Here is a 24,753-nt window from a genome sequence, read left to right on the forward strand (position 1 = left end):
GACTTATTATGCCAAAGAAATTATTCTTAAGCAGGGCGTGAATTTTGTAAAAGTTCAACTTTTATTAGTCCTGGGTTCATCCACGCAAAGAACCCATAGCCTGGATAATGCTCTTCAGCCTTCTAGGTTCTAAAGTTTTAAAATTTCAAAAAATTTATGTTGACTTATCTTCTAGTTTCATGTTCTTTTCTTCTTGGAGCCCTATGAAATTATTATTTTTCAATACTACATTAAGCTTTCAATACTACATGGAGCCCTATGAAATTATTATTTTGTGCCGATTAAGAACATTAAGCTTCACAATACTACATTTTTTCCCTCTATGTTTCTCTTTATGGATTGTAAAAATTCTATAGAATAAATATGCTTTGATTGTCTACATTGTGTATCTGATCTTTTTATGACCATTTCCCTGTTGAAGTGCTTATTGAGCATGTTCCTGAAATTTTTTGCTGTGTTTTAAAATTTTGGAGAACGATTATAATTCTGGAGGGCCAAAGTAGTAAGTAGTGTTGCAGACGTAACTACTTTGAAGGGCTAGCAGGAAGTGAATAAGCCCCTGCCATATGTTCAAGGGAAATATACATAAAAAGGCATAAATTTATACCCTATTTCATATTAGGGTATAAATTTTCAATTAAAGCCTTAAACTTATGAAACTGTTTCAATTTGAAGCCCCTATCTATCTCTTTTATTCATTTCCAGTATTCTAGGCAATAACAGAGTAGAGAAAAATGGAAAAGTTTTGATAAACTTAATGTTTCACCTAGGTAATCAGTTTCAATAATTTGGCAATCGTTGTCTCACTTTAAGTGAAGCTCTCTCTCTCTTCAATGGCATCCAAAGTGATTTATAAACAAGCCCCAGTTGAAATATAGAGTTTAATTAATGGTTTTCCATTTTTCTCTATTCCGTTAAAGCCCAAAATAAATGAATTGCATAGTGAAGATGGACTGAGGCTTCAAATTGAAACAATTGCATAAATTTGGGACTTTAATTGAAAAAATTAAAATCGTGGGACTTAATCTGAATCATAATATAATCGTTGAACCTTTTTATGTAATAAAAAGTTGCCTTTTGCTTGGTCTCCGTGTGTATTAGAGTATATGCACATTTGTATGGAGCATTATCGAGACTTGCTCAAGGCAATGATTTTATAATAACTAAAGGGTATTAAAGGCTTTGTTGAGCTTTAGTCAAAGATGTAAGGAATTGAAACCTTACTCTTACAATTCTAGTACTAATAGTGAGGTTCAAATACTATACTGAAGATGTTAATGTTAAAATAGGAGTAGAAAATGTTTGAGAGAAAATAGAATATTCACATCTTTAGTATCATATGATCATGCCTCTGAATTCAACTAAAGCTTAGATAGTCCTGCTTAAAGTACACTCATAAACGCACAAAGTTATAAGGTGCGAGTTGGATGTTGGCTTTGTAAGTGCCTAAACTACCTTGGGAGTTGAGCACTTCTTTTGGAGAAGACTTGGGGATTTCACGTATAAGGCCTTCATCTACTCCTCTCCTTCTCCTTAATTACTTACCAAAAGTACATACACAAACACATCTGCTGCCCCCAGCGCCCAGCCACACTTGGGAGGGAAAGGCAAATGCAATATTTTTTCTGGTGAACATATATAAAGTTTGTTTAGTTTAATGGGAGTTCTGAGAGTATGATTAGTATTTCTTTACTTGACTTTTCTGGAAGGTATTATAGTTTCATTTATGTGTCACTGATTCACTGGTTTTTAGGATGCTTGAACTTTATCAAGGAATTGAATCATTTAGAGAATACATCAACCATTGTTGTTGTTCCCTCTCAAGTAGTGTCATTTATAGAGGCAGTAAGGCTTATTCTTCTTCAGATTACTATTTTCATCAATAATCTTAGACTTACATAAAACATTTTTAGAGGTTAATAGTTTGATTTATTTAATTACTTTTTTCTGTAATTTCTATGCTTCTGTATCTAAGCTCATAGTCCCAATTTGCCTCCGCAGGTCTTTACAAGCTTCAAATCACTTCATCGCTTTAACCTTTTCCTTGGCCACTGCCATAACTGGTATTATTTGTGCATGTTTAACAATCTGGACTGTGTTACCTTTTATTGTATCCTACGCAAAAGCTACTAGATTGATCTGGTTGTATAATTTATGTTACGTTTTCTATATCTCAAATTGTCCTGATCTCGCTTATGAAAGTTTGTCGGAACATTTTATGCCATAAAATTAAAACACTGTTTTTAATCTCACGTTTCTAATATAGAATCAGTGCCTTCTCACTCCATGCTCATATGCGCATGGTATAGCCATCTGTGATTCTGATCACAATAGGCCACACGTAGTCCCAGTTGTGATTTGGTCCTCTCCCATTTAAATCCTCAATTTTTCTCTGGTTTTTAGCTAGATGTAAGAAACGGTATTTATGTGATTTTGTGTTGTGTACTTGGGTTTTTTGAGACCTTTGACTTGTGCCCAACCATTTAATGGAGTTCTATGGTGAAGGGTTTGGTGATTGGAGAGGTGAATGTGGATGTTGATTACGGACGGCAGACTACATATGAAGCTTTATCACTCGTAAGTTGTAACCTTTTCTCTTTCAAGAGTGGGTGATTCAGCCCGAACTCCAATGATTGGTCCAAAACCATAAACACCGAACTTCCTCACAGTTTAGATAACTAGATATCACATTGTTTTGTACTGAGGCACTAATTATATTCTTGAACACTAGTGTTCATCAAAAAATTATTGAACACTAGTTTTGAAGCACGTGTAAATTACAATTAGAGAATATTAATAATAAATATTATTATAATTCTCTCACATTATTTTTTTAATTTTAATTAATTTCTTTATATCATTTAGAATGTGTACTAATAATTTATATACAGCGGTAGCTTGGTGTGCATGATGTGCATGTGAGAGATCAATATTTCAAAGATAGCTAGAAATCTACATTTCCTACAACATATAATAGTGAGCAAATACAAGACTTCTAAGCTTAATTGAATCTAAAGATGCTATAATTGATGCTTGAGTGGCGTCGATAAATGGAATATTTGAGCTTTGCCTAGTGGAGTAGACTCAATTCTCTGAGTTTTTACTAATCTTTTTGTTGGTTTGCAAAAGTAAAGTCATATTAGATTCTAGAAAAACGATAAGTAACAGGAATAAGATTATGAATGAAACATAAATAAATGTCAAGTAAATTGACCATAAATATATAAGTGCTTTAGTAAAAAGCATGTAATATTACATAGCATTATGAAAAATGAACTTCCAAAAATGAAATAGGACCTACAGAATTTAGATTGTATTTATTTTGAACTTATATCTTCAATCTCACCCTGAAACCAGATCAAATATTAAAATAAGATTATATTTCAAAGACATAGAAGATTGATATGCATGATGAAATGAACAAATATACGCCATGCAAAATAGATTGAAAAAAAGTTATAAAGACTCTCTATCACATTCTAATTAAGTTTCTATCACCTTGTTTGTCCAAAGAAAAAAAAGCTCCTATCACCACAGAACCATTCACAGATCAAAATCCACCAAAGAGCTTGAAGATTAACCATCCAAGGTAATTTTTAAGCATAGGATTTCATTGAATTTTGGGGTCTGTGGGGAAACAATGCACAAAAAGGGATAAAGGAAATGGACTGGCATCAATACCCAACAATAGAGTATAGAGAATATTAAACCCTAAGAATAAATACCCAAATAGTAATGTTAGTCTCTATAGATGTTTCAATACCCAACAAGTTGTTGAAAAAGCCATCAACCAAAAAATACATAGACTGATAATGCCACAAATATTGAAAAATATTCAAAGAGAACCACCCAAAAAAAAAAAAAAAATCAATGTAAGGAAAACGGAAACAAGAATCACCTGGACTGTGGAATTCGGAAAGCATTGGATGTTTTCTTTAAAACCAAAAGCAATAGCAACAGTGTATAGAGACTGAAAATCAATATGACAATACCTTAATAGCAATGAAACTTTATGTCACGAAAAAAAAAATGCCCCAAATAAGTTACAAATATCAAACATTTCCTTTTCTCTATATTCAATTTGTCAACAACTAATCAAATATTATGAACTAAAAATCAAAGATCCAATGTAATTTTTTAGCAAAAAAGGAAGTGTGGCGGCTTGAGTTGAGAGCTGATGCAAATCTTATCTCTAAAGTTCTTCATCTCTGTATAAAATACAAAATCCCTTTGTCAGATATACTATCATTACACAACAACTCATTATACTGTCAGATATAAAATTTGTTTCACAACATAGTCATAAAAAGTGTTAATTCTAATTTTATAATCTCTAAACCAAAACCTACCACTAAAAAGATATCTTTCATAGCAATCATTCAAATTGCAAATTTTTTAATACAAATTTAAATACTACTCATTGAACGAATTGATTAAGGAATCTTGTACAGCCAATATATAAAATGCACAATCATTAAAGATTTGATATCCAATATCCAAAGGTACTTGCTTGCTTCCTAATAACTTGAAATTGCTCCAATTTGATTGCATCCAAATATTGAAGAAACTACAACAAAACAAACATTATGGGTGATTATTATTTCGTGATTATCCAAATAACTACCTTTTACAAAATAAAATTAAACTGATATTAAAAAAAATAACAATAAAAAGCCTCAACACAGTCCACAAGAGGAGACACAATATATGTAGGCCTTTTACCTTAGAGAGGATATAGAGATGTGGTTGAAAGGACATATTGTTTGGACTAAAGAACTAAAATTCCAAACAATAAATCTAATTTGCGAGGTAATCCTTCAACTACAAAACCCAATGGCAGTATCATCTGTTGGAATATTTTTATATAAAATACAATATTTTAAATATTGATTAATATTTGATTTAAGTGATTTAATATTTTTTTCATTTTAATTAATTGGTTTTAACCATTGCCTTAATTGGCTTGTTAATGTCAAACGTTTTTTTTAAGGTGCACAACTATTTTGTTACTGTTGATGTATAATATGTGTATTTGATTCAATTTAACTGCCTTTTACTATCCATTTATAGGATAGTCAAAGCACATCAACGTTTGTATTATATCATTGATTTGATGAGTCAAATAATATATGGAAAGAAGTTATGTCTAATTTAATTCCATTAAACACGGTTTGTAATAACTAATGGCACTTTTTTTTTTTTTTTTTGAGAAACCAATCGTGAAAATTCACTAATAGGATAGAAAATTTCTATCAGAAATTACAAGAGTAGCTGCATCTCTATGGATGTCCTCTAACCATATTTTAGGTTCATACAATACCTTAGCTAACTTGGCGAGTTTATCTGCCGCCATGTTACCCTTGTGTTTGGTACGTGAAAAATGGAAACTCCTCTACCTCGCTGTTAGAGAATGTGCATCATCAACAATGTGGCCAAAGGCAGCCATGCTTGGTTGGTCAGAGCTGAGATGTTTGAAGATGACCTTTGAGTCGCCTTTGAACATGACGTCCTGGATGTCTAAATCAATGGCAAAAGATACTGCCTTCCTACAAGCCAAGGATTCCAAGACTTCAACTGTTGGAGGAAGGGTGATGCGTTCTGATAGAGCTATGATGACTCGTCCGTTGAATCTCATACCACCATACCTAGCCCCGCCAATGCCGAATCTTGGAACGTTGCACCATCATAATTTATTTTATAGAAAGATGGTGGGTGTGGCAACCAATGAGTTGGATGAAAGGCTACTTCATGCATCGGTGCTAGGTCCTGTGCCATATGAAATTTGTTAACGTATATAGTGTTGTGGGCTTTAGGCCCAAATTAGGTTACTTGTAGAGCACTCATATTTACTTGTACTGCACACATATGCCTCCTATATAAAGGCACCTATGTACATTCTTTTATCAAGAAATACAATACAAATACATTCAGTATTTCTAACATGGTATCAGAGCCACTGCTCTAATCCTTTGGTGTGTCGCTCTTAAGAAGTCTTGTCTTCTTGGGTGTCATCTGCAGCCGTTGTTGTGAGCAGCACCACTGCCTCCACCGCGACTCCAGTACATCAAAGACCACTGCCTTGCCGCCACCATCGCTTCCGCCTCTCTGATCAGACCACAGATAGTACCATCAGAAAGCAATATCTCCGATCTACTTTTCTGTGAAATTTCATCTTCATCGGACCACAAACGCGCCCCCACGCGCCACTATAATTCTCGGCGTCACAGCCATGCACCGCCAATATCATTCACGCGCCTCCACGCACCTCCGCTCTCATCCACGCGCCACACGCGCCAGACACGGTTTGCTGACGTCATCATCTTGCCACGTCAGCCCTAGTGACGTCATCATTGCTTACGTCAGCAACACGTCAGCTTGCTTACGTCATCACTCAGCAGTGATTACGTCATCATTCCAGACCGTTGACCACGTTGACTTTGACTTGCCGTTGACTTTGACCGTTGACTTTTTGCTCGGGTTGACTTTTTCAGTCCAGGGTCTCCTTACCCAGTTTTTCGCGTAGATTTCATTTTTGCAGTCCATTTTTGCAAATTTTGCTTCTAAATGAAGAATAAGGGCAGGTCTTCTTCTTATTGCAACAATCATCACTGCCAATCCATCAAACGTTTTTGCAAATTTTGCAAACGTTCTGGCCACAATATTGAGACTTGCTATCATCGCAACAAATCAGCTGTTACAATTTCTGCTACTACTGTTACTAACACTGAGAGTGTCCAACCAATGGCTCCTGTCTCTGCACAGTCTAAGTCTTCGGGATCCAATTTCTCCATTTCCAGAGATGACCTCATAAATATCATCGCCAATGTCATTCGTATGGTTGGTAATGCATCTTATTTCTCTTCTCTCTTAGCTTTATCTGGTATGCCTCCTACCTCTTGGCTTATGGATTCTGCTTGTTGCAATCACATGACACCTCACTCGTCCTTATTTTCTGACCTTAAACCTGCACCGCACCCTCTTAATATTCGCACAGCAAATGGTTCCACAATGTCTGGTCATAATATAGGTTCAATTTCAACTTCCAACCTCTCGGTTCCTGGAGTTTTTAATGTTCTTGACCTTTCTTATAATTTAGTTTCTGTGGGACAATTAGCTGAGTTGGGTTATCGCATTACCTTTGATTATTCTGGGTGTATTGTGCAGGATCCTAGGACGGGACAGGAGCTTGGGACCGGTCCCAGAGTTGGGCGTATGTTTCCTATGGACAACCTTCGTCTTCCACTTGTTGCTCCTGTTTTTATTGCTGCAGCTGTTGTAGTTTCTTCCACTCCTTCCCTTGCACTTTGGCATGCTCGCCTTGGTCACGCATCTTCCTCTCGAGTATAGCAATTGGTTTCTAGAGGTTTGTTAGGTTCAGTGTCTACAGAAAATTTTGATTGTGTTTCATGTCAGTTAGGAAAACAACCAGCTTTGCCTTTCAATACTAGTGAATCTATATCCACTGATATCTTTGACCTTATTCATTCCGATATTTGGGGGCCTTCCTCTGTCTCTAGTATTGGTGGGTCTAGATATTTTTTTGTCTTTGTTGATGATTACTCTCGCTATAGCTGGATTTTTAATATGAAACATCGTTTTGAATTATTGGAAGTATATTCTAATTTTGCAAAAATGGTTGAAACTCACTTTTCCAGACGCATCAAAATTTTTCGATCTGATAATGTTCTTGAATATACTCAATATGCTTTCCAAGCTATTTTGCATTCCTATGGCACTGTTCATCAACTAACTTGTCCAGGTACCTCTCAGCAAAATGGTAGAGCCGGACGAAAACTTCGTCATATTCTTGACACTGTTCGTGCTCTCCTTCTCTCTGCTAAAGTTCCTGCTCCTTTTTGGGGTGAAGCTGCTCTTCATGCTGTTCATACTATTAATCGCATTCCGAGTCCTGTTATCCAAAATCAAACTCCATATGAGCGCCTTTTTGGGTCACCTCCAGACTATCACCACCTTCGCTCTTTCGGTTCTACTTGTTTCGTTCTTCTTCAGCTACATGAGCATAACAAACTTGAGCCTCGGTCAAGACTTTGTTGTTTTCTTGGCTATGGCGAAACTCAAAAGGGGTATAGGTGTTATGATCCTGTCTCTCATCGTCTTCGTATCTCCCGTAATGTTGTTTTTTGGGAACATCGCCTCTTTGTCGAGCTCTCTCATTTCAGTGCTTCCTTGTCTTCCTCCTCTGTCTTAGATCTTTTTCCAGATGAGACACATATTCCTTCTGTAACTACTCCTGATCCTCCTGTAGTTGCTCCTGATTCTGTTGTTGTAGACTTCTCTGTCCAACCACCAGATATTACTGATCCCTTTCCTAGTTCACCCTTTAATGAACATGTGGAAGATGAACAGGTTGAAGACGAGCTACCCAACCCCAATCTTGAGCTTGGGTCTCCTGCTCCTGCTCCGCCTGAAGATCTTGCACAAGACATTCCACCTCGTCACTCAACTAGGATAAGATCTATTCCTGCACATTTACTTGACTATCATTGTTACACTGCTCTTGCTACATTACACGAGCCTCACACCTATCATGAGGCTTTCACTGACCCTTTATGGCAGATTGCAATGAAAGAGGAACTTGATGCATTATCTAGAAACCATACTTGGGATTTGGTGACACTTCCTCCTGGGAAATCTGTGGTTGGTTGTAAGTGGATCTACAAGATTAAGACTCGCTCTGATGGGTCCATTGAGCGCTACAAAGCTCGTCTTGTTGCAAAAGGTTTTACACAAGAGTATGGGATTGATTATGAAGAGACCTTTGCTCCGGTTGCTCGTATCTCATCTGTTCGTGCCCTCTTAGCTGTTGCTGCTGCCAGTAAATGGGACCTTTTTCAGATGGATGTCAAAAATGCATTCCTTAATGGGGATTTAAGTGAAGAAGTGTATATGCAACCTCCTCCTGGTCTCTCTGTTGACTCCAACAAGGTTTGTCACTTTCGACGTGCACTTTATGGCCTTAAACAAGCTCCACGAGCTTGGTTTGTCAAATTCAGCTCTACCATCTCTCACTTGGGTTACATGGCCAGTCACTATGATTCTGCCTTATTTCTTCGTCGCACTGACAAAGGCACTATTTTACTTCTCTTATATGTGGATGATATGATCATAACTGGTGATGACCTCAGTGGCATTCAAGAACTCAAGGCTTTTCTCAGTCATCAGTTTGAGATGAAAGATCTTGGACATCTCAGCTACTTCTTAGGTCTTGAAATCACTCATTCTACAGATGGAATTTATATTACTCAAGCCAAGTATGCCTCTGAACTCTTGTCTCGTGCTAGACTCACTGATAGCAAGACTGTTGACACTTCAGTTGAGCTTAATGTGCATCTGACTCCTTCAGGGGGGAAACCATTGTCTAATCTCTCTCTTTACAAACACTTGGTTGGCAGCTTGGTTTATCTCACTGTCACTCGTCCAGAAATTTCTTATGTTGTTCACCAGGTGAGCCAGTATCTGTCTGCTCCACGATAGACTCACTATGCTGCTGTTCTGCGCATTCTTCGATACCTAAAGGGCACTCTCTTCCATGGTCTTTTCTACTCTGCTCAGTCTCCTCTTACTCTCCGTGCATTTTCTGATGCTGATTGGGCAGGAGACCCCACTGATCGCAGGTCCACCACTGGTTATTGCTTTCTTCTTGGTTCTTCTCTAATTTCTTGGCGAAGCAAGAAACAAACTCATGTGGCCCGCTCCAGTACTGAAGCAGAATATTGTGCCCTTGTTGATACCACATCTGAGCTTCTTTGGCTACGATGGCTTCTCAAAGACTTAGGTGTGTCTACATCCTCTGCTACTCCTCTTTATTCTGATAACCAGAGTGCTATTCATATTGCCCACAACGATGTCTTCCATGAACGGACTAAACACATCGAGATCAATTGTCATTTTATCCATTTTCATTTTGTTCATGGTGCTCTCAAGCTGATCTCAGTCTCCTCTAAAGATCAACTTGCAGATATCTTCACCAAGTCACATCCTAAGGGACGCCTTCGTACTTTGGTTGACAACCTCAAGTTGGTTTCACATCTACCTTGAGTTTGAGGGGGGCTGTTAACGTATATAGTGTTGTGGGCTTTAGGCCCAAATTAGGTTACTTGTATAGCACTCATATTTACTTGTACTGCACACATATGCCTCCTATATAAAGGCACCTATGTACATTCTTTTATCAAGAAATACAATACAAATACATTCAGTATTTCTAACACATGAAGGCATTGAATAGCGTCGATATAAATTTTTCCTATAGGCACTGTCACCGTCCCAAACTTCCTTGCATTGCGATTGTGCCAAATACTCCGTCCGATATAAGCGAATAACTCTACCACTCTCAGATTTTTTTGCGCAAAGACTCCTTGAAGCAAGTCACGGAAGCACATAAATTTTTCCCACAAGAAAGGGCAGCATTGTTGCAGCTCCCACCAAGTATCTTTTACTAGCGAGTAGCCCCAGATTGCATGGATTATATCCTCAGTGTCATCACCACAGCGCTCACAAGTCGATCCCGACATGATATTCCGTTTTCGCAAATTTTTCTTTGTAGGTAAAGAATAGTTGTAAAAACGCCATAAGAAATGCCGTAGTTTATTTGGCACATTCAGCAACCACTGCTACCTCCAGAACTATTTGTGTGCCGTCGCGTTAGATGGACCAAGTTCTAAAAGTTCTGCCTCGTTTGAGAGAAGATGATAAGTAGACTTGGTAGAGTAACAATCATTGCTTGTGGCATACCAGATGAGCTTGTCCTTAGTGCTGGTGGTGCTTAAAGGTATGCTGATAATTGCCTTTGCTTTGAGAGGAAGGAATTCCTCTCTCACTCTATCTTTTAACCACCTGCCACTTTCCTTGTCAATGAGAGCATAGACCCTTGTGTTGTTGGGGAAGTTTTTTTTGAGGCGAAATCACACGGCTTGCTTGTAAATCTGGAAGCCATTTATCCCCACGGATCCTCACACATTTTCCATCTCTTATCCTCCACTTCGAACCTAACCGAACTACCCTCCTTGTTTTTAGGATACTTTGCCAAGCGTATGACCCATTCAACTTCACCCCCTCCTCTAGGATAGTGCAATTCAGGAAATATTTTGATTTGAAGACTTTATAGAAAAGGGAATCTTTATTGTGGAGCAATCGCCATACTTGTTTGCCTAACATAGCAAGGTTGAAATTTTCAATATCCTTGAAGCCTAAAACCCCTTGGCCTTTCAGTTTGCATAGTTTCTTCCATCCCACCCAGTGTGTTTTCCTTTTATCTCCCTTGTAGCCCCACCAAAATTCGTTGATTAGAGCTTCAACATCTTTGCATAAACTCTTTGGGATTTTGAAACATCTCATGGTGAAAGTAGGCATTGCTTGAAGGACCACTTTTATCAAAACTTCTCTACCACCTTGCGATAATAGTCTTTTCTTCCAGCCTTGCATTTTATGCCAAATTAGTTTCTGAATGTAACTGAAGCTTTGGTTTTTTGCTCTCCCCACAAATGATGGCAAACTAAGGTATTTGTCATAATTAGAAGTCATCGCGACCCCTAGGAGGGTTTTGATATTTTCCTACATGTGTGGGTCTGTACTGGGGCTGAAAAAAAGTTATGTTTTGTCTCAGTTGATTTGCTGGCTTGAAGCTTCTTCATATTGTTGCAGGGCCTCCAAAATAGTGGCACACTCTTAAGTATTTGCTCAACAAAACAGCAAGCTGTCATCTACAAAGAACAAATGGGAAACCTTTGGACTTGTACTACAAAGAGACACTCATTGGGTTGAACCTAAATTTTCAGCTTGTTGTATGAGAGAATGTAACCCTTTTGCACATAGTAGAAATAGATAGGGTGATAATGGGTCCCCTTGATGAAGGCCTCTGTTAGGGGTGAAATTACCATATGGTTCGCCATTTACCAAAATAGAGAAAGACACAGATCTGATACAAGAGCTGATAAGTGAGATACACCTACTATCAAAACCCAATTTTTTCATTAGTTTTTCTAGGAAAATCCATTCCACTCTATCGTAAGCTTTACTCATGTCAAGCTTTAGGGCCATCAACCCCGTTTTTCCTTTTCTCTTAGATTTTAGGTGGTGGAGAGTATCAAATGCTACAAGGATGTTATCAGAGGTCAATCAATTTGACAATAGGCACTTTGTGATTTTGAGACTAAATTGGGGAGTAATTTTTTTAGATGGTTGGCTATGGTTTTGGACACAATTTTATATAGGACATTGCAAAGGCTTATTGGATGGAAGTCCTTGGCTTTTTTAGGTGATTTAGTTTTTGGGATCAGTGAAATGAATGTATGATTTAGGCTATTAGGCATGGACATCAAATTTAAAATTTTTAAAGAAGCATCAATCACATCTTTGCCAATAAAATTCCCACAAGACTTGAAAAAAAATGGAGACATAACATCTGGTCCTGGTGCTGTTAATGGCTTCATCTGTTTCAAGGCATGTTCCACCTCCTCTGCAGTGTAATCCCGAGTTAATTCAACATTCATCAATGGGGTAACCTTTGTGTCAATGCCTTGAAGAATCTGCTCAAAGCTTAAGGGAGAAGTGGAGGCAAAAATTCGCTTGAAATAATCCACCAACGCCTCTCCAATTTGCTTGTCACCAACCACCACTAACCCATCATCCAAAATTAATTTGGAGATAAAGTTTCTTTTGTTGCAATGGGTAGCTCAGCTATGAAAATAGCTTGTGTTCATATCCCTACTCTTCAACCGATCCACCCTTGATCTTTGATGCCACAAACAATCTTCCTTCACCATAAGGTCATACACATCACTTCTTAGAGACCAAACTTGTTCATGATTAGTCCTCGCCATTGACATGAGTTCTGCTTGTGCTAATTGTAATTTTTTTTTTGAGCTAACAATTGGCGAATATTGCCGAAAGAAAGCCTACTCCATTTTTGTAAACTCAAATGGCAAGCATCAACCTTGTAAATTAGCCTGTCAATCGGTTCCCCAACATTTTTTCCCTCCTGTGCAAATTTGATAATCCCCTCACATCTTTCATCTTTCAATCATACCGCCTCAAAACGAAAAGGCCTGGATTTCTTGTAATATCTAACATTTTCATCGTCAGAACATAACCACAATGGACAATGGTCAGATAATGTACCTTCAATGTGGTGGATTCGAACTGTTGGAAATAATTCAGTCCATGATGGAGTTACTACCCCTCTATCCAACCAAATCCATATCATCTCTCCATCAAAGTGATTATTACACCATGTGAAAGGTGACCCAACAAAACCCAAATCCTAGAATCCACAAAAATCCAAAGCATCCCTGAATTCTCTCATCTGACGTTCCCGTCATAGAGCACCCCCCTTCTTCTCTTCAGCTTTGGTGATTTCATTGAAATGCCCCACACACAACCAAGGCAAATCCATCTTCAAACAAAGGTGTGCCCAAGAATATTCCTGGTTAGCCGTTATTGGGTTTCCGTAAAAACCTGTTAACCACCAGGCATCATTCATTCCTAGGTTAACTACTGCATCAATGAATGTTGGTGTTGAATCTATTACTTTGAGATTAATTCTATCCTTCCAATAGAGTGCCAAGTCACCACCTGTGTTGACCCTTGGCTCAATGAAAACGTTCTCTATATGTAGCTTTGAACAAAGTTTCTTTAAGTGGCTGTCCTTTGATCTAGTCTCCATGAGAAAAAGTATAGAAGGGGAATATTTTTTTCACCAACCCGGTGAGCTCTAGAACTGCATGTGGTTGTCCCAATCCATGGCAGTTCCAACTTAAGCAATTCATTGGATTTGGCGGGGCTAATTAACAGCCTCCACCACTTCAAAGTAATCATCATGAACAACCTAGATTGTTTGTTGTCGTTTGGAAGGGGAATCTGATGAAGATGTGTATTGGCGTTTTCTACCAGAAAGAAGTTCAGGTCCTAGAAGTTTTTGAGAGAGTCCAACGTCACATGTTTTACGAGACCAAGTAAGTAAAACTCGAAGTTTTGCTACTGAGTTTGAAACCCTAGCCAACTCTTTGGGGTCACATGAGTCATTTAAGTTGCTGTGGTTTTGATCAATACTTGTGGCACATGAGTTGGTTTTGTTTGAATTGAGATTGGACTCTTCAATGTTGTCGTATTTTGCCAACTCTGCATCAATTTCATTTAATCGTGTATTGAAATCCTTATCATCAGAGGCAACAATGGCTTGTGGAGTAAAAAGGGCTATAATTGTGTTTGAAAGCAAATCAACTACTTCATGATGCTTATCAAAAACGGCTTAGGGATTAAATGCTGACTCATTGCCGTAGTTTGTAATCTGCGTTAATTTTGTTTGAGTCTTAATTGCATGATTAATTCCAGGATGTGCATTACGCACTTGATTGTGACTGATCAAACTACCTGAACCGTTTCCTTCCCCCCTACTCTGATCACTGGCTTGCTCCACTTCCTTGATTTTTAATGAATCTTGCCCTGTTTCATCGAAGTCCATGGATGAGGATGATTGAGGAGCTATAGATTTCTTCTTTGTCAAGTAGAAACCCAGGACTGTCATATCTGTCTTTAGTCATGACGAAGGCTGGAGCTCTTAAACCTGAATTAAATTTCCTGTCCTCTGGCTTTAGCGTGCCCTTACTTTCAATCCAAATCTCGTAATCCTTGTCATCATGAGTTAACCGACCACACCAATAACATAGGTTGGGTAAACGTTGGTACTTGAAACTTACCTAAATTTGCTTGCTATTCTCTAACGAGATAAGGTGCCTAGGACACAAAGGAAGGGATAAGTCTAGCTTCACCTTAAGCCGCAGGAAATTTCCACCGTCAACTTTAGGGCTGTCCAACCCACCTGACCACCTGCCCAACCCGCTCGAGCTCGACCCGCCGCCACCCGATCCAACTTCTTCGGCGGTCGGACGCAGGTTCGAATTCTCTAACTCGACCCCACGCGGGTCGGTTGCCAGTTTCACGTTTCAAAACCTGTGGCACCCGACCTGAACCGAAAAGTCATCCTCTTCGGTGAAATATTACGATTTTTGACCAAATCCGGCGAGATCCTTCGAGATCCAGTGACGTTTTGGTGTTCTTTAGCTCCGATCTAGCCATCTTTAGTCCTCCTTCGCTCAGATCCAGTGTTCCTCAGCTCCGATCCAGCCATCCTCGCTCAAGATCTACTCTCCTCCTTCGCTCAGATTAGCTCAAATCTGTCGGTATTGGGTTAGATCTAACTTAGATCTACATAAATCTGGCTATTCTTGGTTAGATTGGGCTCCGATCTACTTAAATCCGGCGAGAATCCGTTAGATCCGGTTGGCCTTCAACCCAGATTGACGAAGAGAGATCTTCTCCTTCGCTTGCCGTCGCTCATCACCAGACTCGACTGACTCGACCGTTCGCTCCCCTGAGCCTGACCGACTCGACCTGAAATTTCCGGCGGTCGGTTGCGGGTCTGTTTTTGTTCCACCCGACCTAAGCGGGTCGGTTCCGAGTTGGGTACAAACCCGACCCGGACCGACCCGTGGACACACCTAGTCAACTTCCTTGAATTCCTTAGGTTGGGACACTTCTTTAATCACATTGCTTATTTTTAAAGCCACTTCCAAGGTCAAGTATTGTGGGGGAATGCCATGGAGTTGGACCCAAAAACTTGCATTGTTGAAATTGACTTCGCCAACTGGAACTTCTTTGTCATATTGCTGTATGACAACCAAATGCTTATTGAAACTCCATGGTTCTCTTTAGATGATTCTCTCAACATCTGCCTTGTTGTCAAAAGTGAAAAGTATTATATGATCTCTGTAATTTTGAATCTTGAACCCATTGCATGACCTCCATAAAGGATTGAAAGTTTTTGCAATAGCATCAATATTTAGGACTCTCTTTGTAAGAAACTTTGCGATGATGGAAAACTCCAAGAAGCAATCTTCATTGGTTAGATTGCATCTAGGACCCTCCTTGTAAAAAAAAAAAAAAAAAAAAAAAAAAAAAAAAAAAAAAAAAAAAACCACTAGCCTAGGGGTACCCTTGATACTCCAAGGAACACACAAAATGCACCTTCAAAATGAAGGGACAACCACAATTCTACTAGGCAAAAGAAAGTTGAAACCCAACTTTAGTTGCTATAGAGAAACCACTTCAGCCCTAGATAAACAATGTCCCTCGTTTTCTTTATTTATTAATAGCGTGGAGCTGTACCTAATGGAACTTTTCTTTTCTATATATATAGCCCTATGTCTATGTCCGGCTATGTATTATATATATAGGAGAACAACTTTTTATCCTAATATATTTTCATGTAATAGAAAACTATGATACATTTTATTTGTCTTTTTTCTTCGCTTGAAAAAATATATATCCCTACTACATTAATTTTGGGTAAAAGAATGTACTATATTGAGAGCTTCCTATCCTACAAGCAGTGTAGGCTTGTAAGGATAATCAACGAAGATGGCTAGGTTGTTATATCTCGAGGCAACACACACAATATTTTAGTCTACTACACCGAAAACCCTGTAGACGCGTATATCATCTCAAGACAGTGACTTAGTTCACGCCTCAACCCTGCCATCTAAAAACATATATGAATTGACGGTAATTTGCTTCTAAAGTATTGAGATTAATTTGAAGCATCATCGAGGTAATATATCTCCATTATTCTCTATTTTATAATAAATTCTAATATAGGTGAATTATTATCATTTATATAATATGTTGAATGTTATGAAAATCAATTTATTTATTAATTATTGTTCTTAGAAACAACATCATCTATACTAATCCAAACAATAATTGCACATGCATGAAAGAAATTTATAATAATAATAAATAAATAAAAAGTTCAATGCCAAAATAAATCAAAGTTGCTTGAAGGCAAGAGACAAACAATTGAGAGTGGTGACTGGTTAAGAGAGGTTGCTGAAATGGGGACTGAGTGAGTGAGTGAGTGGGCTTCTCAATGGAGGAGGAAATATGGGCTGATACTTGATACTATTCTTCTTCCTCCCAGACGTCCTCCCTCTTTATGTATTTGTCTCATTCTCCTTGTCTCTCGTCTCTATCCATTCTCTCTTCTCATATCTATAGACTATGGGAGTAATTAGAGACCACAATTCTTATCTTTTGACTTCTGTGTCTATCAAAGCAAGTGCATGATAAGTTAAAAAATGTGAACAAAAGACAAAACAACCTTCAAAAAGAGCAAAAACAAAACGCAACACACATGACTCATGCCGTTTAATCCTTTTTGTAGTCGTTTTGCCAAACACAAGCACATCAACTGTCCTTTTTTATATAGAGTATAGATATGGGGATTTAGAACTTCTTAGGTTCCTGCATTGATCATTTCTTATTAATAGGAAAGTATAGGGACACTTTTTTCTACCATTTTAAAGTATGTAGTAGTTAAGTGATGATTGCTTTTCACCTAGTACTAATGGTGGACCCATGAGTAAGTAATGTAATTCAACCATAAGTTAAACCTCTTTCGTAAGTGATGTAATTCAACCATAAATTAATTTTTTCTCAACCAAAAAAAAAAAAAAAAAAAACCATAACTTATGTACTAGTTGTGACAAAGCCAATTGAGTTCCTAATAACCCACCCCAAAAGCCCCCTACCGTCCTTGAAAAAACCAAGGTTATATATATATATAAAAGGGTTCTAGTCTTCTAGATACAAAAATCGAAATTTCTTTACAATATTCCGAACTTTTCTAATATATATTCATGAAAAAAAAGCTTTATATGTATTGTGGGGCCCGTGGGCCTGATAGCCTCAGCCCATCGTGTAGTAGGCCCAAGGCCCACGCCGAGGAAGGATGACCATCTGAGGCTGAATTAGGGAAAGACTCTTTTTTGGACCTACGCCGAGGACCTCTTCGTCCTCGGCATACTAAGGATAATTTTGGGAAGGGACAAGCCCAGAGCAAGTTGTCACCTCCACACTTAATGCATTCACCTAACCCCCTGGCCACATTAATGGGGATGTAACCCCTTAGCAGGGCGACGTTGATTAGGGTGAACCACTTGAGTGCTGATAANACATCATATAAGGGAATCAAAATTTTTTATTTAATCAATTAAATTTTTTTCATTTATATAAATTAATTTTATCTTAACCCCCCCCCCCCCCCCCAAAAAAAAATAATAAAGAACCTAAATCCTAACTCTACTATTATTTGAAACTTTGATGGCAAAAAATACATTTTTGGTCTTTAAATTTAGGCCATATTTTCAATTTGGTCATCAACTTTTTATAACTTTATTTTGATCCTTATATATTTAAACTTGTCTGTAGGGGGAATGAGCTCAATTCCGGACTAAGGCCCAAAGGGCTTAAAAGATCACACTTGAAAGGATGAGCTAGGCCCATCTTTATGAGTAATAAAGGGAAATATCCCCAGACGATTCCCCTGAAGTTCTGGGTATGCTACCAACATTTAAACTCTTTTCCAAAGTCATAAATATGGGTGACCCTATAGTAGGCAAAAGAGGGATCCTGGGAAACTAATCCCTCTTTTAGCCGAGTTGCCACTCTCACTAGGTATACCTCAGGAAACTCCTTGAAGTAATAAGGATCACAGAGACTGTCACCTCCGCATTAAAGAGAGGTTTTCTACCTAATTTCTTCCGCATTAAATACATATAGGACAACCTGAACAGTACAAACATCCCTCCAAAAGTCCTGTTTTAGGATAAGAAGGGGGGAAACCAATGGAAGAGGGGACAAGTATCCCTAAAAAATCTGGCTAGGAGCAAGCCAGTTGGAGAGATAAGGGAAGGAAAAATGCCTATAAAAGGGGAAAAGGTTGCAACAGATGGGGGATTGAGAAATATTAGGAAAAAAGCCTAGAGAAGAGAGAGAGAGAGTGTGTGAGTTGATTGCATTTTTCTTCTCTTGTTAACTCCCTACACCTTGGGAAAGGAGTTGTATTACTTGGCTTCTCATTTTTGTAATCTTGTTTTGCTAAGTAAGTTGTTTGAGCTTCCCACTGTGAAATTCCCACCTTGTTCTTATGATAAATAAATTTTGCAAGTCAGTTACTTAGGGATTAAACCATTTTTAAACCAGACGGTGTTTCTTTTATTAAGTATCTAATGCCCATAATTAGCGCCATCTGTGGGAAATTCCACCAAGCAGTAGGCTTGAAATTTGGTTTTGAGAAAAGCATGGCAAATAGATCAAGGAGTGGGCCTGCCCATTTCTCTCATCCAAGTGTCTTAGAGGAATTTGTTCATGAGGACGGGCGTTTGCAATCTGAAGTTCACAAGGAGAATCAAGGACAACTCTTATAAGGCTACAACTGGGAACCTGTATCTTCTCCGCATGGGGAAAGGTTAACCACCAACACCGTAGGATTGACTCTGTCCAACAATGACAGCAAAATTGATAGGTTGAAAAAGCAGGTATTGGCCCTACAACGGGAGGCTATCGAGGAATGAAGATCGTCTCCAAAGAAGGGATGAAGAGCTCCCCCACTGAAAAGGTCCTAATCCTACATCAAATCATTCCCAAAAGGAGGAAAATAACACGAGGGAACCGGGATAAAAGGCAATCCCCACCTCATAAGGAGAGAACCGTTTCTCCTCCCCCTTAGAGAGGTAAGAAGGAAGAATCCCTGCCACATAGGGAGAGGTCTAGGATGCCACCTACTCAGCGTCTGGTATTTCAGAGCCTTGGAGATCCCATCACACCCCGGGCCTCAGGGAGCGACACTATGAATAGAGCCTTACAACAGATATCGCGATCTCCATTCTTAGAAGAGATAGAAGGCACAGATTTGCTGCGGAGGTTCACTAGGCCCACCTTTATCATCTACAATGGCAAGACCAACCTTGTGGAACATGTTAGCCGTTACAACCAAAGAATGACCATTTATTCTAAGAATGAGACATTGATGTACAAGATATTCCCTTCTAGCTTAAGGCCTACCACGATGAGGTGGTTTAATGGGTTAGAGAAGGACTCCATTCGAGGTTATGACAAGTTGATAAGGGCATTCGGAGCAAGATTTATAACATGTAGTAGAACCCCTAAAACATTTGATTCTCTCCTCACCATGTCCATGAAACAAAGCGAAACTCTTAGGGTATAGTCGGATTGTTATTGGGAATTGTATAATGAAATAGGTGGAGATAATGGAGAAATTGCGGCCAGTACATTCAAGGTGGGGCTCCCCATTGATTCTAAGCTAAGGGCTTCGCTTGCCCTAAAACCAGTCATGGATATGTATAAGTTAGTGGAACGAGTAAAAGAGTATAAGAGGTAAGAAAATGATCAGTTACAGGATAAGGCTAAGGCCAAGGCGCCTATGAAGGAGAAGAAAGAAGTCAGGGTGGATCATCCTTCCTAGTTAAGAAGGGACTTCTTCCCTTAAGTACAAAAGCCTAGATCCAAGATGGTAAATGCACTATATAAGGAGCTAGTCTATCGAATCATGGACAAGATAAAGAATGACCCTTACTTTCGGTGGCCAAACAAGATGAGTAATGATGTCTCATGGAGGAACCAAAGCCTTTTTTGCTCTTATTATTAGGACGGGGGTCATACGACCGAGGACTATTAAACCTTGAAGGATCATCTGGCCGGTTTGAAAAAGCAAGACATTTTAAGGAATTCATAGCTCGAGATGGTCCTTGGCCCCAGGAGGGAAGGGGGTAAGTTCATCACGAGCCATGGCTCCTTCTATGGGGCTTATAGAGGTCATCTATGCTACTAAGCCCACAATCGTACTGGGGCCAACCGCTTCTTGAGTCCTAACTGTGGCCCCAGTTTTGGACTCTAACATGGGTCCCTCCCTATCTAAAAAGGCCTGATGGGAGGATGAACATATAAGTTTTTCGGGGAAGGACAAAGATGGCACTACTCAACCCCATGATGATGCATTAGTAATTACCTTGCAACTTGTGGGGTTTGCTATCAGGAGAGTTGATGGAAATTTAGACCCCTTAAAACACAACCAGATTGAGTAGCCTAGTTAATTAGCCAAGTTGTTACTTAGTCAAATTAAGCAATTCTAGGTTAAAACAATCAAACAATCATATCAAGAAAATATAGCAGCGGAATAATAAATAACACATGATATGATCACCTAGGAAAACCAAACCGATAAAAAACCTAGGGAGGATTTTACCTACCTATCCTCAAGGCAAACCTGAATTCACTATGAAAGAATCGAAGTTCATACAAAAGGACTTACAAGCTCCCTGCTCGACTTCCTAATGCTACCTACTAGTAGAACTTACTGACACGACCCCGTGCAAGCTCCGAATCCACGGACTCCTTCTTTCTTGAATTCTTCAATCAGCTACAAGCACCCACGCTTGATATTCTTTAAGCTTCAATGGTAGCAACCAAGTTGATCATCAAGATGTTGAAGTAATCTTCATCTAGAAAACCTTAAGTTTTGTGTAAAAGAAAGTTCTTCTAGATCTCACAATAGATTTACACAAAACCGCAATGTATGAGCAACAATACAACTGGAGCAACTCTAAAAACGTGGCTAGAGTTTTTCCTTATATACCTAGGGCAATAACATAAAACCCTAAACGTTTAATGAGTTAGGGCTGAGTTGGAAAAACTGCAGAAAACGCAATCTGGTCGACTTTCAATCGATCGAATCTATTTTTCGATCAATCGAGCCAGACCGAAATGCCCCAATGCATCTACAGTCTCTCGATTCCAACTTTACAATAATTAATCAACTTTGAGCACACTTTAACAAGACATAACATATTGTTTTGATCATGGTTTGCCAATATTACAAATTAGAGTTCTAAATACATAAATTCCTAAACCTTTAGAACCTAACAAGAGTAATGATAGACCAAGGAAGTGGGGTTGAAGTTATGTATCCAGATCTATATGAGGGGTTAGGTTTAACACCCAAGGATTTGACTCGATATGATACCCCTTTGATTGCCTTCGATGGCACCGTGGTCAAACCTGTCTGCCAAATAAGGTTAGCAGTAGAGGTAGGAGGAAGAAAAGAGTCAGTAGATTTTATAGTGATTCACTCTTATTCCCTCTACACAACCATCATCGGTCGTCTGTGGATTCATTCTATGGGGGCTGTCCCTTCTTTCTTGCATTAGAAGGTGAAGTTCCTAACTAATCAGGGCATCTTTGAGCTAAGTGAGATTAAAGCGTAGCCTGACGGTGCCAAATAGAGACAATTAGGCACAAATAAGCAGAGGAGGCCGAGCTGTCCAATTTGTTATAGCAGTTACAGTCTCACCCAGAGGATCCGTGTGAGTAGTGGGAAAAGGTATATCTACACCTTAAAGATAGGTACTTTCATGTGAGAAAAAGCCTCCTAGTCACGGAAAAAGTCAAGCTTCTAATATTTTTGGTGAGGAATGTAGATGTGTTTGCTTGGAATCCGTATGAAGCTCCTAGGGTGGACCCCAAGTTTATATGCCACTGGCTTAATGTATAACCCAACCACCCACCTATAAAGCAAAAGCCTAATAAGTCGTCGGATATTCATGTTGATGTAGTAAAGGAAGAGGTGGAAAAACTAAAAAAGGCTGGAATATTCAAGAAGTTTTCTACCCTGAGTAGCTAGCTAACACGGTGGTGGTAAAAAAGAAAAATGGAAAGTGGCGAGTGTGTGTGGATTTCACGAATTTAAATAAAGCTTGACCAAAGGATCCATTTTTGGTACCAAAAATTGATTAGCTCGTCAATGCTACTTTCAAGCATCTGAGAATAAGTTTCCTTGACACCTTCCAGGGTTACCATCAAATAACTCTAGCTCCCGAAGACCAAAAGAAAACCTCGTTCATCACCCTTAAGAGTAATTATCACCATAGGGTCATGCCATTTGGATTAAAGAACACAGGGTCGGTGTATCAAACGATGGTCACTAAAATGTTCAAAAGGCAATTGGGAAGGAATATGGAAGCCTAAATCCTAACTTTACCATTATTTGAAACTTTGAAGGCAAAAAATATATTTTTAGTCATTACATTTTGGTCATATTTTCAATTTGGTCATCAAATTTTTATAACTTTATTTTGATCCTTGTATTTTTAAACTTGTCTGTAGGGGGGATGAGCTCAATTCCGAGCCAAGGCCCAAAGGGCTTGAAAGATCACACTTGAAAGGATGGGCTAGACCCATCTTTATGAGTAATAAAGGGAAATATCCCCAAACGATTCCCTTGAAGTTCTAGGTATGCTACCAACATTGAAACTCTTGTCTGAGGGCATAAACACGGGTGACCCTATAGTAGGCAAAGGAAGGATCCTGGGGAACTAATCCCTCTTTTAGCTGAGATGCCACTCTCACTAGGTATACCTCGGGAAACTCCCTGAAGGGATAAGGATCATAGAGACTATCACCTCCACATTAATGAGAAGTTCTCTACCTAATTTCTTTCGCATTAAATACATATAGGATAACCCGAACAGTACATACATCCCCTTAAAAGTCCTGTTTCAAGATAAGAAGGGAGGGAGAAACCAATGGAAGAGGAGACAAATATCCCTGAAAAGTCTGACTGGGTGCAGGACAGCTAGAGAGATAAGGGAAGAAAAAATGCCTATAAAAGGGGAGGAGGTTGCAACAAATGGGAGGTTGAAAAATATTAGGAAAAAAGCTTAGAGAGAGAGAGAGAGAGAGATGATGGAACCAAAATGGCAAGAAGTTTAAAAGTATATGAGCCAAAATGAAGTTATAAAAACTTAATGACCAAATTGAAAACATGGCTAGAATATAGGGATTAGAGATCAAAAAATGTATTTTTACCTTTAATTAACCTCAATATACTGCAACTAATATACTATAACTAAGTTTTAGACTCATCTTAATTGTGCATACAAATTGTAATGTCTATATATATATATATATATTTTTTTTTTTTTATACCAAAAAAGGGAGAAAGCACCCAACATATTACACAACAGCTGGAGTAAACCAGCTACAGTTAAGAGGCATTTGACATGCCAAGGTAGCAACTGACCAAACAGAATTAACAACAAGCTTAGGCACTAAATACACATCATAGCAAAGTCCTTTTTGGTTCAAAAAATCTAAATCAACTAGCCAGATCTGTTGCAGCCAGTTTGAGGTCTTCCTGTGCTAAAGTAGATGGACTAAATGCCTGCTAGTACCTAGAAACAAAATATAATGGAAACCATGGTTTTTAGCTTTGAGTGCAGCTTCTACCATAGCATCTAACAGCGCCCCACCTGTTGTATCTGCTACACTACTATTTACACCATAGAACAAGCTATCTCCCTGCCTAGTAATAGCTTCATAAGCATAAGACCATCGTTTTTGCTTCCTACTCCTAGCTCCAACAATTTTAACTATCAGTTGCCACTGCCCTAAGGATGAGTAGTGGTCTGGTTGAGGTCTTCTTGGCTGGCTAGTGTGGTTTGGTTGATCAAGGAAAGCCTCTTTGTACCTGCAAGCCATAGATTGAGAAATTAAAATCACACTTATAGGATTAGGATGTAAACTATCATAGAGCACCCTGTTCCTGTGTAACCAGATATATATGCCATAGAGTTGTAAAAATTGCTTGTAAGTAAGCCATTGAAGAAGTCTCCCTGGATTTGAACTTGATGAGAATAGTGGATAGCCATTGTTGGATACTTAAATTCCTAAAATCAGTGGCATGTACAGCCAAGGTTGATCCGTGCCAACAAGCCCTTGTAAAGGGGCATAGGAGAAAGAGATGAGTTGAGGATTCAACATCAGAATTACAAAGGGGACAAGTTGTTTGGGTTGGAATGCCTCTTTTGTTCAAATTAAGGA

General features: G+C 38.7%; 1 long non-coding RNA gene across 1 annotated transcript; it reads left to right on the top strand.

Moving 5' to 3' along the window:
- The first annotated feature begins 1,435 nt into the window (after positions 1–1,435).
- Positions 1,436–2,247, top strand: LOC136063618 (uncharacterized). The gene is made up of 2 exons (XR_010625245.1): positions 1,436–1,845; positions 2,002–2,247. It is a non-coding gene; the product is annotated as an uncharacterized LOC136063618 (long non-coding RNA).
- The last annotated feature ends 22,506 nt before the right edge of the window (positions 2,248–24,753 follow it).

Source organism: Quercus suber, unplaced genomic scaffold (genome assembly GCF_002906115.3).
Source record: "Quercus suber isolate HL8 unplaced genomic scaffold, Cork oak 2.0 scaffold_547, whole genome shotgun sequence".
NCBI lineage: Eukaryota > Viridiplantae > Streptophyta > Magnoliopsida > Fagales > Fagaceae > Quercus > Quercus suber.